Consider the following 22,500-nt stretch of genomic DNA (forward strand, 5'->3'; position numbering starts at 1 on the left):
AAGTAACCCAGTGAGGAAAGGAAATAAGGAAATAAACTCTTCGTTTCCCACATCTTCGTTGATGTTCAAGTTTGTTCATTTTATCTTCTTCGTCTCCATCTACCTCTTTTTCTACTTCTTTTCTTCTTCGGTGTTGCTCGTTGTGTTCTTCACTCCCCATCTGAGAGAGAGAGAGAGAGAGAGAGAGAGAGAGAGAGAGAGAGAGAGAGAGAGAGAGAGATTCTATGCCAAGTACCTCTCTCGCTATTATTTGTCTTTTGTTGTTTACTGAGATGAAAAATACACGAGAATTTTGTTCTCTCTCTCTCTCTCTCTCTCTCTCTCTCTCTCTCTCTCTCTCTCTCTCTCTCTCTCTCTCTCTCTCTCTCTCTCTCTGTATATATATATATATATATATATATATATATATATATATATATATATATATATATATATATATATATATATATATATATATATATATATATATAAAAACTGAGGGAACAATATTTGAACAGCTTGGATATTATGTTCCCAAGTTTTTATTCGAATACCAATAAAGTTAAATTAGATAATCGGTATAATATTAATTGTTATAAGCGAGTCATTACTTCATTATGTGTTTGTCAAAGTGAATCAAAATTTCGATGAGAATCATCATTTATTTGCCTCGTAATTTTTTTCTTTTACTCTTTTTATTCTGTTGATTCTACATAGAATAATTCATATTTGACTCTTTCCCCACAAGCTTTGGAATTCTCGTTGTGGATCGATTGATTTGAAGTTCTCTGGCATCCTGACATCGGAGGTCATTGACGCCGTCTCCTTATGGAGAAAGGTCGGGTGAGTGTGGGGGGGGGGGGGGGTGTCCGACTGTTGTGGGGAGGTGGGATGGTTAGAGAAGTACCTGAGCTCTCCTGCGGTTGGTTATTCACCGACTTTAGTCTACCCTTGGCCTCTGCTTACAACGCACCGTCATCATGCAGATCTCCAGGTCGAGGTTGTTTGTTGTGTCAATCTTGATCATTGGTGTTCAGCCGGCTGTCCCGAGGAACATCTATCATCCGGGAGTATCTCCTTTTGATGGAGTTGAGAGAACACTTTCCATCTCTCCTTTAAAAAATGGCTTGCCTCCATGTCAAGGCAACTTCTACTACGTCAGTGTTCCGCCAGAATCAAATTTTGATGAAGACGAAACAAGACGCTCCTACCTGCGAGTTGGGGACACAGACATTTATGAGTGGAGAAGCCGGTCGACTAGCGGTGGATACGGGTACTACGTATGTCAGGATGACCTGACAGTAATTCGCCCTTCTAGTCCTCGTCCAACACCACCTCCACCGACTCGTTCAACACCACCTCCACTGACTCCTAAACCAACACCACCACCTCGTCCACCAACTCCACCACCTACATCGACTCGTCCACCATCAACTACACCTGTAATTCTTGATTTTTCATGCCTTCCATGTCACTACGAGACATCATATGGTTGTGAACCTGCTCCATGGCTGTGTGGTGAATGAATCATAACGACCAACCCTTCGTCAGTGTCCAGAAGATTCACTGAGTAATTCAGATTTGTTTTGCATTAATTACTGTGGTTCCGGCTTGTCTTACTTACCTTGTTGTGTTTGATAGATATGTACACTAATACTGACAAAGAAATGAGTCAGAAGAAAAGTGTTTTTTTTTTTTGGTTAAGGCAATAATGGATACTTGGAATTTTTAAATCTATTCGCTGTTATGTCTGAAATTATATAGATTTTTTTTTTTGTGTCTAGAGAAGTAATGAAACATTAAATTATTAAACTTAACTGAATATGAGTCACTTTATTACTACTACTTTATTTCTCCTAAGCTTACTAATATACTGTTTTTGGGAGAAAAGTTAACTTTATAAGCTGACTCAAGGCCATTGTGGAACGTAAATAGGAAAGAAATGGAAAAGGAATAATACATGTAAGTCAAAACTCTGATATTGATTTTATTAAAAAGAAAGTACTTGTTTGTGGGCCACGTGTCCTGAAGAATTCGGCAAATAAAACGTTATGTGTCCATAAGATTCACTAATTGACATATATTTGTGTATAATTTGCTGTAGTTCCCACAAGTATTACTCCGCGGATGTTATTTGGAAGATTACTGTATGTAGACTAACACTCTTTGAACGAAGAATATCGTCAAAGTATAAAAATAATTACTGCAAGATAAGTGCTTTTTATTAATGGTTGTTAAGGTATTAATGTTCACTTGGAATTTGTTTTAATCCATCCTGTTAAAGCCTGTGAAATACATTTTTATGTCTTGGAAGAGTCCATTAAGAATAAATCATGAGGCTCAACTGAATATGTTTAATTTCATTACCACTTCCCTTTGATTCATCGTAGGCCTACTGATGTACTGTTTTGGGAGAAGAATTAACTTGATCTCAAAGAGTCGACTTCAGGATAATATGGAACGTATTATTATTATTATTATTATTATTATTATTATTATTATTAACTAAGCTACAACCCTAGTTGGAAAAGCAAGATGCTATACGCCCAAGGGCTCCAACAGGGAAAAGTACCCCAGTGAGGAAAGGTAATAAAGAAATAAACTCTTCGTTTCCCACATCTTTGTTGATGCTCAAGTTTGTTCATTTTATCTTCTTCGTCTCCATCTACTTCTTCTTTTTCTACTTCTTTTCTTCTTCGGTGTTGCTCGTTGTGTTCATCATTTCCCATAAGAGAGAGAGAGAGAGAGAGAGAGATTCTCTGCCATGTATAAGTACCTCTCTCGCTATTATTTGTTTTGTGTTTACTGAGATGAAAAATACACGAGAATTGTTTACTTGGAAGTGAGTCAACAGCAGTTGGCAGGAAAAAAAGTAAAAAGACTCACGGGAAACCGGAGTTTTCTCTCTCTCTCTCTCTCTCTCTCTCTCTCTCTCTCTCTCTCTCTTTCTCTCTCTCTCTCTCTCTCTGTCTCTCTTTCCAGTATATTTATCATAGATATCGTTGTATTCTTTGTGTTTGTCACATACTTTGGAATTTTGATCTTGGGTATGGGGTATGTGGGGTGGGGGGGTGGGCTGAGTCCCGGGGGGTGGGGGCTGGTGCCCCAGGAGGGACTAACTTCATACCTCAAACTGGCTTTTGTAACTACACAGCTCATGTTAGTGTTTTTGGCAAATTTTTCCTATTATTTTGTTCTTTATTTCTCTAATTTTTTCTAGCATCATAAGGACCCGGGAGCGTATATATATATATATATATATATATATATATATATATATATATATATATATATATATATACACATATTTATACCATCGTTATCGGCCGTTACTAGTTCACTGGAGAACAAAGGCCTCAATTATGCTTTTCCATGACCGTCTGTTTATGGTCTCCATATGCCAGTCCATGCCACACAAATTTTCTTAGTTTGTCAATCCTGTGATATATATACTGTATATGTATATATATATATATATATATATATATATATATATATATATATATATATATATATATATATGTATATATATATATATATATATCATCATCATCTCTTCTTACGCCTATTGACACAAAGGGCCTCGGTTAGATTTCGCCAGTCGTCTCGATCTTGAGATTTTAATTCAATACTTCCCCATTCATCTTCTCTGACTTCACGGTTCATATATATATATATATATATATATATATATATATGTATATATATATATATATATACATATATATATATATATATATATATATATATATATATATATATATAAGGTGACATTCATTGAATACCGTAAAACAATGAGATAATCCAAAAGTAGGCCTCTTGAAAAAGTAGCCACAAAGATGAAATAATTAATAATAATGTTAGTAATGATAATGATATCATTATATGATTAAGGAAAACTTATATTACTATTGAAGATTGAAAAAAATACCACTCTTTGGAACTGCTCATTTCTAGCTAAGGAAAATGACAGGATGGTTTAGTTTTTAATATTTTATTCGAAATAAAGTAAAAATGAATTGTCCAATCGATATAATTTCCGTTATTTTTACTTATTTTTTTTTATGCTGTTCCTTGATCAATTGTTTTTTAAGTGAAATGCTTGTGATGCAAATGTGCTTGTGCAATAAGTGAAATGCTTGTGATGCAAAGGTGCTTGTGCATTAAGTGAAATTCTTGTGATGCAAATGCGCTTGTGCATTAAGTGAAATGCTTGCGATGCAAATGCGCTTGTGCATTGAGTGAAATGCTTGCGATGCAAATGCGCTTGTGCAATGAGTGAAATGTTTGCGATGCAAATGCACTTGTGCATTGAGTGAAATGCTTGCGATGCAAATGCGCTTGTGCATTGAGTGAAATGCTTGCGATGCAAATGCGCTTGTGCATTGAGTGAAATGCTTGCGATGCAAATGCGCTTGTGCATTGAGTGAAATGCTTGCGATGCAAATGCGCTTGTGCATTGAGTGAAATGCTTGCGATGCAAATGCGCTTGTGCATTGAGTGAAATGCATGCGATGCAAATGCGCTTGTGCATTAAGTGAAATGCTTGCGATGCAAATGCGCTTGTGCATTGAGTGCAATGCATGCGATGCAAATGCGCTTGTGCATTAAGTGAAATGCTTGCGATGCAAATGCGCTTGTGCATTAAGTGAAATGCTTGCGATGCAAATGCGCTTGTGCATTAAGTGAAATGCTTGTGATGCAAATGCGCAGATGCGCTTGTGCAATAAGTGAAATGCTTGTGATGCAAATGCGCTTGTGCATTAAGTGAAATTCTTGTGATGCAAATGCGCTTGTGCATTAAGTGAAATTCTTGTGATGCAAATGCGCTTGTGCATTAAGTGAAATTCTTGTGATGCAAATGCGCTTGTGCATTAAGTGAAATGCTTGTGATGCAAATGCGCTTGTGCATTAAGTGAAATGCTTGTGATGCAAATGCGCTTGTGCATTAAGTGAAATGCTTGCGAAGCAAATGCGCTTGTGCATTAAGTGAAATGCTTGCGATGCAAATGCGCTTGTGCATTAAATAGAAACTTAATTGCTTGATTAAGAGCTTTGGAGACAGTGGAAGGAAGTCCGATCTGCTTGGTCTCAATTAATATCAAATAGCTTGATCTAGTGTTGAAACCTAATGTGTTTAAGATTATCTTTTTCGTAATAAGCAAGAAAAATGTAATTAAAATGTTTTGTTCATGTGTAAAGTTAATGACTTTAAATTTCTTACATATGAAAATTTGAAATTTTGATTACAATCGCAAAAACAAAACAAAAAGTGGGAAAATTATTGTTCAAGATTATTCTTACTTGTTGGAATCAAGATGCTTTGGTTATGTGTAAAATTAATCACTTTAATTTCTATACAGTTGAAAATTTTATATTTAGAAAACAACAGCAAAAAAAAGATGAAAAAAAAATGGAGCTAAATATTTTGGACATCCAAAAGTTAAAATTATTCTGTAATAAAAAGTTTGGTTCGGATATTTAAGAGTTCACTTAAAAACTGAATACAGAACACTATTAAGAATGAAATTACTATAAATTATGCCAATTTAGTAAGTTTTTCATTTGATAAATACTACTTTATTTCGAATAAAATATTGAAAACCAGACCAGCCTGTTATTTTCCTTAGCTAGAAATGAGCGGTTCCAAAGTGTGCTATTTTTTCCAATCTTCAATAGTAATATAAGTTTTCCTTAATCATAAAATGATATCATTATCATTACTAACATTATTATCAATTATTCTATCATTGTGGCTACTTTTTCAAGAGGCCCACTTTTGAATTATCTCATTGTTTTACGGTATTCACTGAATGTCACCTTATATATATATATATATATATATATATATATATATATATATATATATATATATATATATATATATATATATATGTATATATATATGTATATATATATATATATATATATATATATATATATATATATATATATATATATATATATATATATAAACGCTCCCGGGTCCTTATGATGCTAGAAAAATTAGAAGATTAAAGAACACAATAGTAGGAAAGATTTGACAATAACATGAGCTGCATAGATACTAAAGCCATTAAGGTGCAAAGTCAGTCCCTCCCGGGGGGACCAACCCCCCCCCCCCCCCTTCCTCCACTCATACCCCATACCCAAGATCAAAATTCCCAAGTACATGACAAAAACAAACAAAGAATACAAAGATATCTATGATAAATATACTGGAGAGAGAGAGAGAGAGAGAGAGAGAGAGAGAGAGAGAGAGAGAGAGAGAGAGAGAGAGAGAGACCTCCCGTGAGTCTTTTGACTTTTTATTCCTGCCAACTGGTGTTGAATAACTTCCAAGTACACAATTTTCGTGTATTTTTCATCTCAGTAAACACACACACAAAAAAAAAAATAATAGCGAGAGAGATACTTATACATGGCAGAGAATCTCTCTCTCTCTCTCTCTCAGATGGGAAATGATGAACACAACGCACAACACCGAAGAAGAAGAAGAAGAAAAAGAAGAGGATGAAGTAGTAGGAGAAGAAGATAAAATGAACAAACTTGAACATCAACAAAGATGTGGGAAACGAAGAGCACCAGTTTTTGCTGCGTCCAGACAAAGTCCCGATGCTTCAAAAAAAAAAAAAAAAAAACTACCAGACAGTTTTAATACGACATAACTTCACCTGCGTTTTTTAATTAATGAATATTTTACAGAATCTACATGTTGGGTTATTTAAATATTGTCAGGTGTATGAGGACAGAGGAGAATGTGGAAAGAATAGACCATACTATTCGTTGTGTGTATGTGTAGGCGAAGGAAAAATGAGCCGTGACCAGAGAGAAGTATCCAATGTAGTATTGTCTGGGCAGTCAAACCGGTAGCATCTCGACGGGCGGTTGGTGCCCTGGCGAACCTACTACCTATAAGAGCTAATCCTACCATAAGTCGTGTCTTGTTTAGACAGATGATAAAACATTTAAATAAGGCCATGGCACCAGCCACCCGTTGAGATACTACCGCTAGAGTTCTGGAGTCTTTTAACTGGTAAGACAGTACTACATTGGATCATTCTCTCTGGTTACGGTTCATTTTCTCTTTGCCTACACACACACACACCGAATACTTTGGCCTATTCTTTACATATTCTCTTCTGTCCTCATACACCTGACAACACTGAGATTACCAAACAATTCTTCTTCAACCAAGTGGTAATGCACTGTGATTGTTCAGTGGCTACTGTCCTCTTGGTAAGGGTAGAAGAGACTCTTTAGCTATGGTAAGCAGCTCTTCTAGGAGAAGGACACTCCAAAATCAAACCATTGTTCTCTAGTCTTGAGTAGTGCCATAGCCTCTGTACCATGGTCTTCCACTGTCTTGGGTTAAAGTTCTCTTGCTTGACTCTACACTCGGGCACACTATTCTATCTAATTTTTCTTCCTGTTGTTTTTTTAAAGTTTTTATAGTTTATATAAGAAATATACATTTTAATGTTGTTACTGTTCTTAAAATATTTTCATTTTGCCTTGTTCCCTTTCCTTACTGGGCTATTTTCCAAGTTGGAGCCACTGCGCTTATAGAATCTTGCTTTTCCAACTAGGGTTTATTCAACGTAGAAGAATACTATAAAACTATTGTACAAAAAGTTCGAGAAGCAAAGTTAAGGAACTATACGGCATTTTACCATCACCCACTTTCCTGAGGGTCTAAATATAAATAATTATTTGCACTGATATGATTGACTGAGAAACTTTTATTAATTAAAATAATATTAAAGTGGTGCTTAATAAAAGAAATAGAAAATGCCCCAACACGCATCACATGTAGCTTAGCAAGTAATAATAATAATAATAATAATAATAATAATAATAATAATAATAATAATAATAATAATGGAGTCGTTCAGAACGGTTTTGTGACATTTCTTCACTCTTCATTTAATTCCCCCAACAGATCATCATAATGACATTTGATCATGCGTCAGCTTATCACCAGAAAATTTCATCACTCGAATTTTCATCATCAATACATTTCAGCCTCACGATTTTTCATCACTTTTACCTCACATATTGTATTTTATCCAATATATCATTCGAAGACAAACACGGAAGAAAAAATAATCCAAGCAATATAAAACAAAGATATAATTATGAATTATTCTAATTTCTGTGTTAGGATATGAGTTACGAAATTCATTCATGACTGAGATTTCGAAGACTAGTAGAATTTGTTTGTGATTTGCTTCTGGGGCTATTTGTTGAAAAGAAGCAATTTCTCTTCTATAGGGATTCCTATTTTTCTTAAATAATAGCACTTACTGTATATTGCAGCTGGATTACGTACTTTCACAAAATGAAAATGAATCTTGTATAACTGGAAAACTAAAGATAGCACAACTTCATAAAAAGTCCCGTCTGCAAGCCAAATATAAATACTGGATGAAGCAACTACATTTCTTGATCACCGAACACTAAGAATCCTTCTGGATCTACAATTCCAAAACCAGGTAAAAGAATTTCTTGAAATCTCTGCTGCTCTTGCTTCAATGCCCTTTCCATCGGCTAAATGTTTATGTCCTGGGTATAGGGAATTGGAATAACACAATTTCCAAATGTAGTGATGAATGTTCTACACATTTTCCTCGCTGGTATTCTCTGCATCGCCAATGGATAGAATTTTCTTTATTACGTATTCAAATTTCTTGAAGGACACAGTCATCGCCTTTGTTTGTATTTCCTAAATCACACTTGCCTTCCATCTTGTGCAATGGGTATCAATCGTCTGTTTGGAAATGTTTAAGGAAGTGCTTACTTGTGGGGCGATGAAACATCGTGATGAAAAGTCTTAGCAGCTTCAGAATAGACGCGCGCAAAATCATAGCAACAATTTTCTATGTGTAGGTAAAATACACTACTGTCCACGATAAAATGACCAGAGATCAAAAGCCGGAGCATCTTCCGGACATGTGATTGGATCATATCGGCAACCCGATACACTGTGGGTGTAACATTCCCTGCATGGAGCTGCGAAAGTTATAAATGTGAGTGGATCAGGGTCTGGTTGTGCCGGTCCTTTACCAAAATTGGATTCTACCGGACCATGGAAGTTAAAAAAGTATCCAATGTAGGGGAGTTTGCCATCACTAACAGGAGGGAGGGGAAGTTTTCTCTCATTTCCATCTTGGTCATATGCTGCCGGATATTTGATGTTCCTTGGAAAAGCCTGCTGAACACCGACGATCAAGAGGAGGGACACAACGAGCAACCTCGACCTGGAGAACTGCATGACGATGGTGCGTTGTAAGCAGAGGCCCAGAATAGACTAAAGGCTAGCGGGAGAGCTCGACTGCTTCCAGGTACGGACACCTCTTGGATGGAAAAAAAAAAAAAATAGTAGGAATGATTTGTCTTCTCTTCGGTGATTGGTCTAACCAACAGCCTCTCCTTGAGCCTATCCCCCAGACCTCATCCCATCCCTATCCGTAACGAGAACTCGAAAGCAAGTGCATAGGACAAGGAAATTAATAAAACGAATTGCATAATATATATATATATATATATATATATATATATATATATATATATATATATATATATATATATATACAGTATATATATATATATATATATATATATATATATATATATATATATATATATATATATATACGCTCCCGGGTCCTTATGATGCTAGAAAAATTAGGGGAATAAAAAACAAAATAATAGGAAAGATTTGCCAAAGACAATAACATGAGCAGTATAGATACTAAAGCCATTAAGGTGCAAAGTCAGTCCATCCGGGGGTACCAGCCCCATCCCCCCGGGACTCAGCCTCCCACCCCCCACTCATACCCCATACCCAAGATCAAAATTCCAAAGTACGTGACGAAAACAAACAAAGAATACAACGATATCTATGATAAATATACTGGAAAGACAGAGAGAGGAATAATAATCATCAGAAAGTCTGTACGTAATAAATACAGAATCGTATCAAGAAGATAATAACCACGTACCTGTATATGTATTAAGTAACTGTATACTAGGTAAGTTAATTCATACATATACAGTATATACGTATATTTACGTATATCCATAATAATACACAAACACACACACACACACACACATATATATATATATATATATATATTAGAGAGAGAGAGAGAGAGAGAGAGAGAGAGAGAGAGAGAGAGAGAGAGAGAGAGAGAGAGAACTCCGGTTTCCCGTGAGTCTTTTTACTTTTTATTCCTGCCAACTGCTGTTGACTAACATCCGAGAACAAAATTCTCGTGTATTTTTCATCTTGGTAAACACAAAACAAATAACAGCGAGAGAGGTACTTATACATGGAAAAGTCTCTCTCTCTCTCTCTCTCTCTCTCTCTCTCTCTCTCTCTCTCTCTCTCTCAGATGGGAAATGATGAACACAACGAGCAACACCAAAGAAAAAGAAGAAGAAGAGAAGTAGATGGAGACGAAGAAGATAAAATGAACAAATTTGAACATCAACGAAGATGTGGGAAACGAAGAGTTTATTTCCTTTCCTCACTGGGTTACTTTTCCCTGTTAGAGCCCTTGGGCTTATAGCTTCTTGCTTTTCCAACTAGGGTTGTAGCTTAGTTAATAATAATAATAATAATAATAATAATAATAATAATAATAATAATACGTTCCACATTATCCTGAAGTCGACTCTTTGTGATCAAGTTAATTCTTCTCCCAAAACAGTACATCAGTAGGCCTACGATGAATCAAAGGGAAGTGGTAATGAAATTAAACATATTCAGTTGAGCCTCATGATTTATTCTTAATGGACTCTTCCAAGACATAAAAAATGCATTTTACAGACTTTAACAGGATAGAATAAAAAAATTCCAAGTGAACATTATTACCTTAACAACCATTAATAAAAAATCACTTATCTTGCAGTGATTATTTTTATACTTTGACGATATTCTTCGTTCAAAGAGTGTTAGTCTACATACAGTAATCTTCCAAATAACATCCGCGGAGTAATACTCGTTGGAACTACAGCAAATTATACACAAACATAAATCAATCAGTGAATATTATGGACACATGAAGTTTTATTTGCCGAATTCTTCAGGACACGTGGCCCACAAACAACTATTTCCTTTTCAATAAAATCAATATCAGAGTTTTGACTTACATGTATTATTCCTTTTCCATTTCTTTCCTATTTACGTTCCATATTGACCTTGAGTCAGCTTATAAAGTTAACTTTTCTCCCAAAAACAGTATATTAGTAAACCTAGGAGAAATAAAGTAGTAGTAATAAAGTGACTCATATTCAGTTAAGTTTAATAATTTAATGTTCCATTACTTCTCTAGACACAAAAAAAAAAATCTATATAATTTCAGACATATCAGCGAATAGATTTAAAAATTCCAAGTATCCATTATTGCCTTAACCACAAAAAAAAAAAAAAAAAAAGAAAAAAAAAAAATTCATCTGACCATTTGTTTGTCAGTATTAGTCTACATATCTATCAAACACAACAAGGTAAGTAAGACAAGCCGGAAGCACAGTAATTAATGCAAAACAAATCTGAATTACTCGGTGAATCTTCTGGACACTGACAAGGGGTTGGGAGAATTTGAAAGGACCCACCCACGCAGCGTTGCCAAACTGGCGGAAATCCCGTTGGTTCTGGCGGAATCAAATTTTGATTTGCGTCTAGCGGGAAATCTGGCGGGATTTCCAAATAGTTCATTCATATTGCAGAGATTTTTTTTTCGACTTTTTGGGGACTTATTATATTTCATGAAATTTTAGAATGTAAATGGTTTCAAGAAAATTTTATCTAAAATATATAGAGGAATACAAGAGGAAAAATAAATGGGTTCATTATCAGGTCGTGACCTTTCTACCAGGATGTTATACACAACAAAAATCTAGTCGTAAACTGACTAGAGAGCAAAACCAATTAAACTATAACCCTTGAGTGAGAAGTTCCATTAAAAGAAGTAAACAACTTTGATTACCCTTATGAAAGATACACACGTTTACACTAAAGAAGTATATTGAACTTAACAACTCATGAGAATTGCTTAGTGAATCTCTTAAGGCGTAAGGCATCACTTGATCAGATTAGCAACAGTTTTTTTCAGCATATGTTGCTAGTGGAACAGTCTCTGTGCTATCTAATTTCCATTTGTGAATTGTTTCCCTACATAGAAATGGGTCCAAATTATCATCAATCTTAGAGAAAAAGCTGAAGAGCATATTGCATATAAAGGCACGAAAAGATCTCTGGATATATATGCCCCGTTGTGAAGTCAAAAATGAAAGTAAATCAAATGATTTCATTATTAAAATAAAGGTTCCATGGATTTCCCTGACATTTGAAAAATCTAGCGGTTTCTGGGCTAAAAATGCGGGTTTTGAAGGCTTGTCTGGTGAGTTTTAGTTCGTCACTTCGCAATCCCCCCATGAAGAACGTACACAAATTCCACTCATGTCCTGTAGTGACATAGTTTGCATGGAGATGAAACAGATATATCTGGAATTGGAAGATCAGATTCAGCAAGTCTTCTTCCAAAGCCATCCTGAGATGCGTAGTCCCCGTATCCATCGTTAGTCGGCCGGCTTCTCCTCTCGTTTATGTCTGTGTCCCCAACTCGCACGTAGGATTCAAGATTTGATTCTGGCAGAGCACTGACGTGGAAGTTGCCTTGACGGGCCCTAGCTAAAGCAGAGTCATAAGCTGTTCTCTCACCTCCATCAAAAGGAAACACTCCCGAATGAGAGATGTTCCTCGGAACAGCCGGCTGAACACCGATGATCAAGAGGAGGGACACAACGAACAAACTCAACTTGGAGACCTGCATGACGAAGGTGCGTTGTAAGCAAAGGCCAAGGGTAGACTAAAGTAGCCGAATAACTGCAGGACACCTCAGGTACTTCCAGGTACTTCTCTAACCATCCCACCTCCCCACAACAGTCGGATCCCCACCCCACCCCCACAGTCACCCCACCTTTCTCCATAACGAGACAGCGCTAGTGACCTTCGATGTCAGGATGCCAGAGAACTTCAAATCAATCGATCCATAACAAGAATTCCAAATATGAATTATTCTATGTAGAAACGACAGAATAAACAAAGTAAAAAAAACAAATTACGAGGCAAATAAATAATGATTCTTATCGAAATTTTGATTCACTTTAACAAACACATAGTGAAGTAATGACTCGCTTATAATAATTAATATTATACCACTTACCTAATTTAACTTTATCGGTATTCGAATAAAAATTTGGGAACATAATATCCAAGCTTTTCAAATATTGTTCACTCAGTTTTATAAATATATATATATATATATATATATATATATATATATATATATATATATATATATATATATATATATATGGCACTGGATTGGCTGCGTAGTTACTAAAGTCTTTAAGGATTCGCTCCTTGAAGGCTTCAGTCCCCCTGGAGGGGACCAGCCCCACCCCCTCTTTCACTCGTACCCCGTACCCAAGATCAAAATTCTAAAGCATGTGACAAAGAGAGAGAGGAATAATAATCATCTGTACGGAATGAATAACGAATCGTATCAAGAAGATAATAACCATGCACCTGTATTTGTAATAATTAACTGCATACTAGGTAAGTTAATTCATACATATACATATATATGCGTATATTTATGTATATACATAATTATACACAAACACACACTCACATATATATAAATATATATATATATATATATATATATATATATATATATATATATATATATATATATATATATATATATATATATGAGAGAGAGAGAGAGAGAGAGAGAGAGAGAGAGAGACCTCCGGTTTCCTGCGAGTCTTTTTATGTTTTACACTGCTAACTGCTGTCGACTAACTTCCAAGAACAAAATTCTCGTGTATATTTCATCTCGGTAAACACAAAACAAATAACAGCGAGAGAGGTACTTATACATGGCAGAGAATCTCTCTCTCTCTCTTTCTCTCTCTCTCTCTCTCTCTCTCTCTCTCTCTCTCTCTCTCTCTCTCTTATGGGAAATGATGAACACAACGAGCAACACCGAAGAAGAAGAAAAAGAAGACGAAGCAGAAGAAGAAGAAGATAAAATGAACAAACTTGAACATCAACGAAGATGTGGGAAACGAAGAGCACAACTTTTTGCTGCGTCAAGACAAATTCCCAATGCTTCTCAAAAAAAAAAAAAAAGAAAAAAAAAAAAAAAAAAAAAAAATTACCGAAAACTATTTCAATACGTCATAACTTCAACTCAGCTACGTTCCTCAGTCAATGAATCTTTTTGCACAATCTATACGAAACAAGAAACAGTTAGACACAGATTCATATGATCATAAAAGGTGATGATGAATGGAGAAAAAACCCAAGGAAGAGAAATAAGATAGAATAGTGTGTCCGAGTGTATCCTCAAGCAAGAAAACTCTAAACCAAGACAATGGAAGACTATGGCACTACCCAAGATTAGAGAATAATGGTCTGATTTTGGAGTGTCCTTTCCCTATCCTCACCACTGAACATTTACAGTAGTTAACCCCTTGAGCGAAGAATTGCTTGGTTATTTAAATGTTGTCTGGTGTATGAGGACAGAGGAGAATGTGGAAAGAATAGACCATACTATTCGTTGTGTGTATGTGTAGGCGAAGGAAAAATGAGCCGTGACCAGAGAGAAGTATCCAATGTAGTATTGTCTGGGCAGTCAAACCGGTAGCATCTCGACGGGTGGTTGGTGCCCTGGCGAACCTACTACCTATAAGAGCTAATCCTACCATAAGTCGTGTCCTGTTTAGACAGATGATAAAACATTTAAATAAGGCCATGGCACCGGCCACCCGTTGAGATACTACCGCTAGAGTTATGGGGTCTTTTAATTGGCCAGACAGTACTACATTGGATCCTTCTCTCTGGTTACGGTTCATTTTCTCTTTGCCTACACACACACCGAGTACTCTGGCCTATTCTTCACATATTCTCTTCTGTCCTCATACGCCTGACAACACTGAGATTAGCAAACAATTCTTCTTCACCCAAGGGGTAATGCACTGTGATTGTTCAGTGGCCATTTTCCTCTTGGTAAGGGTGGAAGAGACTCTTTAGCTATGGTAAACAGCTCTTCTAGAGAAGGACACTCCAAAACCAAACCATTGTTCTCTAGTCTTGGGTAGTGCCATAGCCTCTGTACCATGGTCTTCCACTGTCTTGGGTTAGAGTTCTCTTGCTTGAGGGTACACTCGGGCGCACTTTTCTATCTTATTCCTCTTCCTCTTGTTTTGGTAAATTTTATATAGGAAATATTTATTTTAATGTTGTTAATGTTCTTAAAATATTTTATTTTTCCTTGTTTCCTTTCCTCACTGGGTTACTCTTCCCTGTTGGAGCCCTTGGGCTTATAGCATCTTACTTTTCCAACTAGGGTTGTAGCTTAGCTATTAATAATAATAATAATAATAATAATAATAATAATAATAATAATAATACGTTCCACATTATCCTGAAGTCGACTCATATGTGATCAAGTTAATTCTTCTCCCAAAACAGTACATCAGTAGGCCTACGATGAATCAAAGGGAAGTGGTAATGAAATTAAACATATTCAGTTGAGCCTCATGATTTATTCTTAATGAACTCTTTCATAACATAAAAAATGTATTTCACAGACTTTAACAGGATGGATTTAAAAAATTCCAAGTGAACATTATTACCTTAACAACCATTAATAAAAAGCACTTATCTTGCAGTGATTATTTTTATACTTTGACGATATTCTTCGTTCAAAGAGTGTTAGTCTACATACAGTAATCTTCCAAACACCATTCGCGGAGTAATACTCGTTGGAACTACAGCAAATTATACACAAACATAAATCAATCAGTGAATATTATGGACACAGGAAGTTTTATTTGCCGAATTTTTCAGGACACTCGGCCCACAAACAACTATTTCCTTTTAAATAAAATCAATATCAGAGTTTTGACTTACATGTATTATTCCTTTTCCATTTCTTTCCTATTTACGTTCCATATTGACCTTGAGTCAGCTTATAAAGTTAACTTTTCTCCCAAAAACAGTATATTAGTAAACCTAGGAGAAATAAAGTAGTAGTAATAAAGTGACTCATATTCAGTTAAGTTTAATAATTTAATGTTCCATTACTCCTCTAGACACAAAAAAAAATCTATATAATTTCAGACATAGCAGCGAATAGATTTAAAAATTCCAAGTATCCATTATTGCCTTAACCACAAAAAAAAAAAAAAAAAAAAAAAAAACACTTTTCTTCTGACTCAGTATTAGTCTACATATCTATAAAACACAACAAGGTAAGTAAGACAAGCCGGAACCACAGTAATTAATGCAAAACAAATCTGAATTACTCAGTGAATCTTCTGGACACTGACGAGGGGTTGGGAGAATTTGAAAGGACCCACCCACGCAGCGTTGCCAAACTGGCGGGAATCCCGCTAGTTCTGGCGGAATCAAATTTTGATTTGCGGCTAGCGGGAAATCTGGCGGGATTTCAAAACAATTCATTCATATTGAAGAAATTTTTTATTACGACTGTTTGGGGACTTATTATAATTCATGAAATTTTAGAATGTAAATGGTTTCAAGATAATTTTATCTAAAATACATAAAGGAATACAAGAGGAATAATAAATGGGCTCTATTATCAGGTCGTGATCTTTCTACCAGGATGTTATACACAACAAAAATCTAGTCGTGAACTGACTAGAGAGCAAAACCAATCAAACTATAACCCTTGAGTGAGAAGTTCCATTAAAAGAAGTAAACAACTTTGATTACCCTTATGAAAGATACACACGTTTACACTTAGAGAAGTACTTTGAATTTAACAACTCATGAGAATTGCTTAGTGAATCTCTTAAGGCGTAAGGCATCACTTGATCAGATTAACAAAAGTTTTTTTTTTTTTTTTTTCAGCAGAGGTTGCTAGTGGAACAGTCTCTGTGCTATCTAATTTCCATTTGAGAATTGTTTCCCTCCATAAAAATGGGTCCAAATTATCATCAATCATACAGTAAAAGCTGAAGAGCATATTGCATATAAAGACACGAAAAGATCTCTGGATATATATGCCCAGTTGTGAAGTCAAAAATGAAAGTAAATCAAATGATTTCATTAATAAAATAAAGGTTCCATGGATTTCCCTGACATTTGAAAAATCTAGCGGTTTCTGGGCTAAAAATGCGGGGTTTGAAGGCTTGTCTGGTGGGTTTTAGTTCGTCACTCATCGCAATCCCCCCATGAAGAACGTACACAAATTCCACTCGATGTCCTGTAGTGACATAGTTTGCATGGAGATGAAACAGATATATCTGGAATTGGAAGATCAGATTCAGCAAGTCTTCTTCAAAAGCCATCCTGAGATGCGTAGTCCCCGTATCCATCGTTAGTCGGCCGGCTTCTCCTCTCGTTTATGTCTGTGTCCCCAACTCGCACGTAGGATTCAAGATTTGATTCTGGCTGAACACTTTAGTGGAAGTTGTCTTGACGGGGAGGAGAGCCACTATTATAAGGAGAGATGGAAGGGGTTCTCTCACCTCCAACCAAAGTTAACACTCCCGAATGATACTTGTTCCTCGGGTACCCCGCCCGAAGAGCGATGAGATGAGAGTCATAAGCTACATAAGGTGTTCTCTCACCTCCATCAAAAGGAAACACTCCCGAATGAGAGATGTTCCTCGGGACAGCCGGCTGAACACCGATGATCAAGAGGAGGGACACAACGAGCAAACTCAACTTGGAGACCTGCATGACGAAGGTGCGTTGTAAGCAGAGGCCAAGGGTAGACTAAAGTAGCCGAATAACTGCAGGACACCTCAGGTACTTCCAGGTACTTCTCTAACCATCCCACCTCCCCACAACAGTCGGATCCCCACCCCACCCCCACAGTCACCCGACCTTTCTCCATAACGAGACAGCGCTAATGACCTTCGATGTCAGGATGCCAGAGAACTTCAAATCAATCGATCCATAACGAGAATTCCAAATATGAATTATTCTATGTAGAAACGACAGAATAAACAAAGTAAAAAAAAAAATTACGAGGCGAATAAATAATGATTCTTATCGAAATTTTGATTCACTTTAACAAACACATAATGAAGTAATGACTCGCTTATAATAATTAATATTATACCACTTACCTAATTTAACTTTATCGGTATTCGAATAAAAACTTGGGAACATAATATCCAAGCTGTTCAAATACTGTTCACTCAGTTTTATAAATATATATATATATATATATATACCGTATATATATATATATATATATATATACAGTATATATATATATATATATATATGGCACTGGATTGGCTGCGTAGTTACTAAAGCCTTTAAGGATTCGCTCCTTGAAGGCTTCAGTTCCCCCCCCCCTCCTTCACTCGTACCCCGTACCCAAGATCAAAATTCTAAAGCATGTGACAAAGAGAGAGAGGAATAATAATCATCTGTACGGAATGAATAACGAATCGTATCAAGAAGATAATAACCATGCACCTGTATTTGTAATAATTAACTGCATACTAGGAAAGTTAATTCATACATATACATATATATGCGTATATTTATGTATATACATAATTATACACAAACACACTCACATATATATAAATATATAAATATATATATATATATATATATATATATGAGAGAGAGAGAGAGAGAGAGAGAGAGAGAGAGAGAGAGAGAGACCTCCGGTTTTCTGTGTCTTTTTATGTTTTATCCTGCTAACTGCTGTCGACTAACTTCCAAGAACAAAATTCTCGTGTATTTTTCATCTCGGTAAACAAAAAACAAATAACAGCGAGAGAAGTACTTATACATGGAAGAGTCTCTCTCTCTCTCTCTCTCTCTCTCTCCCCAGATGGGAAATGATGAACACAACGAGCAACACCGAAGAAGAAGAAGAAGAAGAAGAAGAAGAATAGAAGTAGAAAAAGAAGTAGATAAAATGAACAAACTTGAACATCAACGAAGATGTGGGAAACGAAGAGCACCAGTTTTTTTGGCGAGTCCAAAGTTCCAATGCTCAAAAAAAAAAAAAAAAAAAAAAAAAACACAATTTCAGTACAACACAACTTCAACTTCCCTACGATTTTCAGTTAATGAATTTTTTGCAGAGTCTACAGGAAACAAGAAACAGTTAGACACAACGGATTCATATGATCATAAAAGGAGATAATAAATGGAGAAAAAACCCGAGGAAGAGAAATAAGATAGAATAATGTGCCTGAGTGTATCCTCAAGCATGAGAACTCTAAATCAATAGGTTAGAGTTCTCTTGCTTGAGTATACACTCGGGCGCACTTTTCTATCTTAGTCCTCTTCCTCTTGTTTTGTTAAAGTTTATATAAAATATTTTATTTTTCCTTGTTTCCTTTCCTCACTGGGTTACTTTGGCCTGTTGGAGCCCTTGGGCTTATAGCTTCTTGCTTTTCCAACTAGGGTTGTAGCTTAGCTACTACTACTACTACTACTACTACTACTACTAATAATAATAATAATAATAATAATATACCATAAGTCCTGTCTTGTTTAGACAGACAATAAAACATTTAAATATGGCTTTAGCGAATAAAATTCCCACAAACCACTATTTTCTGTTTATCAAAATCGATCTCAGAGTTTTGACTTACATGTGTTATTCCTTTTCCATTTCTTTCCTATTTACGTTCCATATTGGCCATGAGTCGGCTCATAGAGTTAACTTTTCTCCCAAAAACAGTATATTAGTAAATCTATGAGGAATAAAGGAGTAGTAATAAAGTGACACATATTCAGTTAAGTTTAGTGATTTCTTGTTCCATGACTTCTTTCGAGTTTTAGAAAATATAATTTCAGACGTAACAGCGAATGGATTTAAAAATTGCAAGTATCCATTATTGCCTTAACCACACAAAAAAGCACTTTTCTTCAGACTCATTTGTTTGTCAGTATTAGTCTACATATCTATCAAACACAACAAGGTAAATAAGACAAGCCGGAACCATACAAATTAATGCAAAAAAATCTGAATTATTCAGTGAATCTTCTGGACACTGACGATGGGTGGGTCGTTATTAATCTGCAGGACACCGGAATGGATCAAATTCACAACCATAAGGTGTGTCGCGGTAACATGCTGAGCATGGATATGGTAATTTAATTAAATATGAAAATGAAACTGGACGAGCAGGGAGTATTGCTCCAAGGTCATCCTGACATACGTAGTACCCGTGTCCACCGTTAGCCGACCGGCTTCTCCACTCATATATGTCTGTTTCCCCAACTTGCACGTTGGAGCGCCTTTTCTGTTCTTCAAGATTTGATTCTGGCAGAACACTGACGTAGAGTAAGTTTCCTCGACAAGGAGGATAGCCACTTATTAAAGGAGAGATGGGAGGTGTTCTCTCAACTCCATCAACAGGAGATACTCCCTTGTTATTGATGTTCCTCGGTACAGCCGGCTGAACACCGATGATCAAGAGGAGGGACACAACGAGCAACCTCGACCTGGAGATCTGCATGACGATGGTGCGTCGTAAGCAGAGGCCCAGAATAGACTGAAGTCACTGTGACAGCAGAGCACTTGAGGGAGTGCTTAGGACTGGTGCTTCCAGGTACTTATACCTCTGGTCGTGGTTTCGTCTTCTCTTCGGTGATTGGTCTAACCAACAGCCTCTCCTTGAGACTATCCCCCAGACCTCATCCCATCCCTATCCGTAACGAGAACTCGAAAGCAAGCGCATAGGACAAGGAAATTAATAAAACGAATTGCATAATATATATATATATATATACATATATATATATATATATATATGTATTATATATATGTATATATATATATATATTGTATATATATACATACATACATATATATATATATATATATATACATACATACATATATATATAACGCCCCCGGGTCCTTATGATGCTAGAAAAAATTAGGGATATAAAGAACAAAATAATAGGAAAGATTTGCCAGAGACAATAACATGAGCTGCGTAGTTACTAAAGCCTTTAACGCACGAAGTCAGACCCTCCCGGGTGGACCAGCCCCCACCCCCCGGGACTCAGCCTCCCTCCACCCCCCCCCCTCATACCCCATACCCAAGATCAAAATTCTGAAGTATGTGACGAAAACAAACAAAGAATACAACGATATCTATGTTAAATATACTGAAGAGAGAGAGAGAGAGAGAGAGAGAGAGAGAGAGAGAGGGGGGGGGGGAATAATAACCATCAGATAGTCTGTACGTAATAAATAAAAACTCAGATCAAGAAGATAATAACCACGTACCTGTATTTATATTAGGTAACTGTATACTAGGTAAGTTAATTCATACATATACATATACAGTACATGCGTATATTTATGTATTTCCATAATTATACACAAACACACACACACACACATATATATATATATATATATATACACATATATATATATATATATATATATTATATATATATATATTTATATATATATTAGAGAGAGAGAGAGAGAGAGAGAGAGAGAGAGAGAGAGCTCCGGTTTCCCGTAAGTCTTTTCACTTTTTTTCTGCCAACTGTTGTTGACTAACTTCCAAGTACACAATTCTCGTGTATTTTTCATCTCAGTAAAAACAAAACAAATGACAGCGAGAGATGTAGTTATACATAGTTATACATGGCAGAGAATCTCTCTCTCTCTCTCTCTCTCTCTCTCTCTCTCTCTCTCTCAGATGGGGAATGATGAAGAAGAAAAGAAGTAGAAAAAGAAGTAGATGGAGACGAAGATAAAATGAACAAACTTGAACATCAACGAAGATGTGGGAAACGAAGAGTTTATTTCCTTATTTCATTTCCTCACTTGGTTACTTTTCCCTGTTGGAGCCCTTGGGCTTATAGCTTCTTGCTTTTCCAACTAGGGTTGTAGCTTAGCTAGTAATAATAATAATAATAATAATAATAATAATAACATACCATAAGTCCTGTCTTGTTTAGACAGACGATAAAACATTTAAATAAGGCCTAAGTGAATAGAATTCCCACAAACAACTATTTCCTTTTTAATAAAATCAATGTCAGAGTTTTGACTTACATGTATTATTTTCTTTTCCATTTCTTTCCTATTTCCTTTCCACGTTGGCCTTGAGTCGGCTCATAGAGTTAACTTTCCTCCCAAAAACAGTATATTAGTAAATCTAGGAGGAATAAAGGAGTAGTAGTAATAAAGCGACTCATATTCAGTTAAATTCAGTAATTTAATGTTCCATGACTTCTTTCGAGACATAAAAAATATAATTTCAGATGTAACAGCGAATAGATTTAAAAGTTCCAAGTAGCCATTATTGCCTTAACCACAAAAAAAAAAAAAAAAAAAAACACTTTCCTTCGGACTCATTTGTTTGTCAGTATTAGTCTACATATCTATCAAACACAACAAGGTAAGTAAGACAAGCTGGAACCACAGAAATTAATGAAAAAAAAAAATCTGAATTACT

The 22,500-nt window shown here is 35.8% G+C and overlaps 1 protein-coding gene across 6 annotated transcripts in view; it reads right to left on the reverse strand.

Annotated features, from left to right (window-relative positions):
* The window catches only part of LOC137628741 (deubiquitinase and deneddylase Dub1-like), a 144,311-nt gene that overhangs the window by 84,064 nt on the left and 37,747 nt on the right, over positions 1–22,500 (reverse strand). Inside the window, exon 1 of one of the 6 annotated variants that reach the window (XR_011041387.1) lies at positions 17,662–18,235. The exons of 4 other annotated variants lie outside the window; for them this stretch is intronic. The gene's annotated coding sequence lies outside the window, so the exon portion shown is untranslated. Of the gene's footprint in view, positions 1–7,650; positions 9,336–17,661; positions 18,236–22,500 lie in introns of those variants that run through there. One more of the 6 variants, XR_011041385.1, reaches the window with a different exon arrangement.

The sequence above is a fragment of the Palaemon carinicauda genome, chromosome 36, assembly GCF_036898095.1.
Source record: "Palaemon carinicauda isolate YSFRI2023 chromosome 36, ASM3689809v2, whole genome shotgun sequence".
NCBI classification, from domain to species: Eukaryota; Metazoa; Arthropoda; class Malacostraca; order Decapoda; family Palaemonidae; genus Palaemon; species Palaemon carinicauda.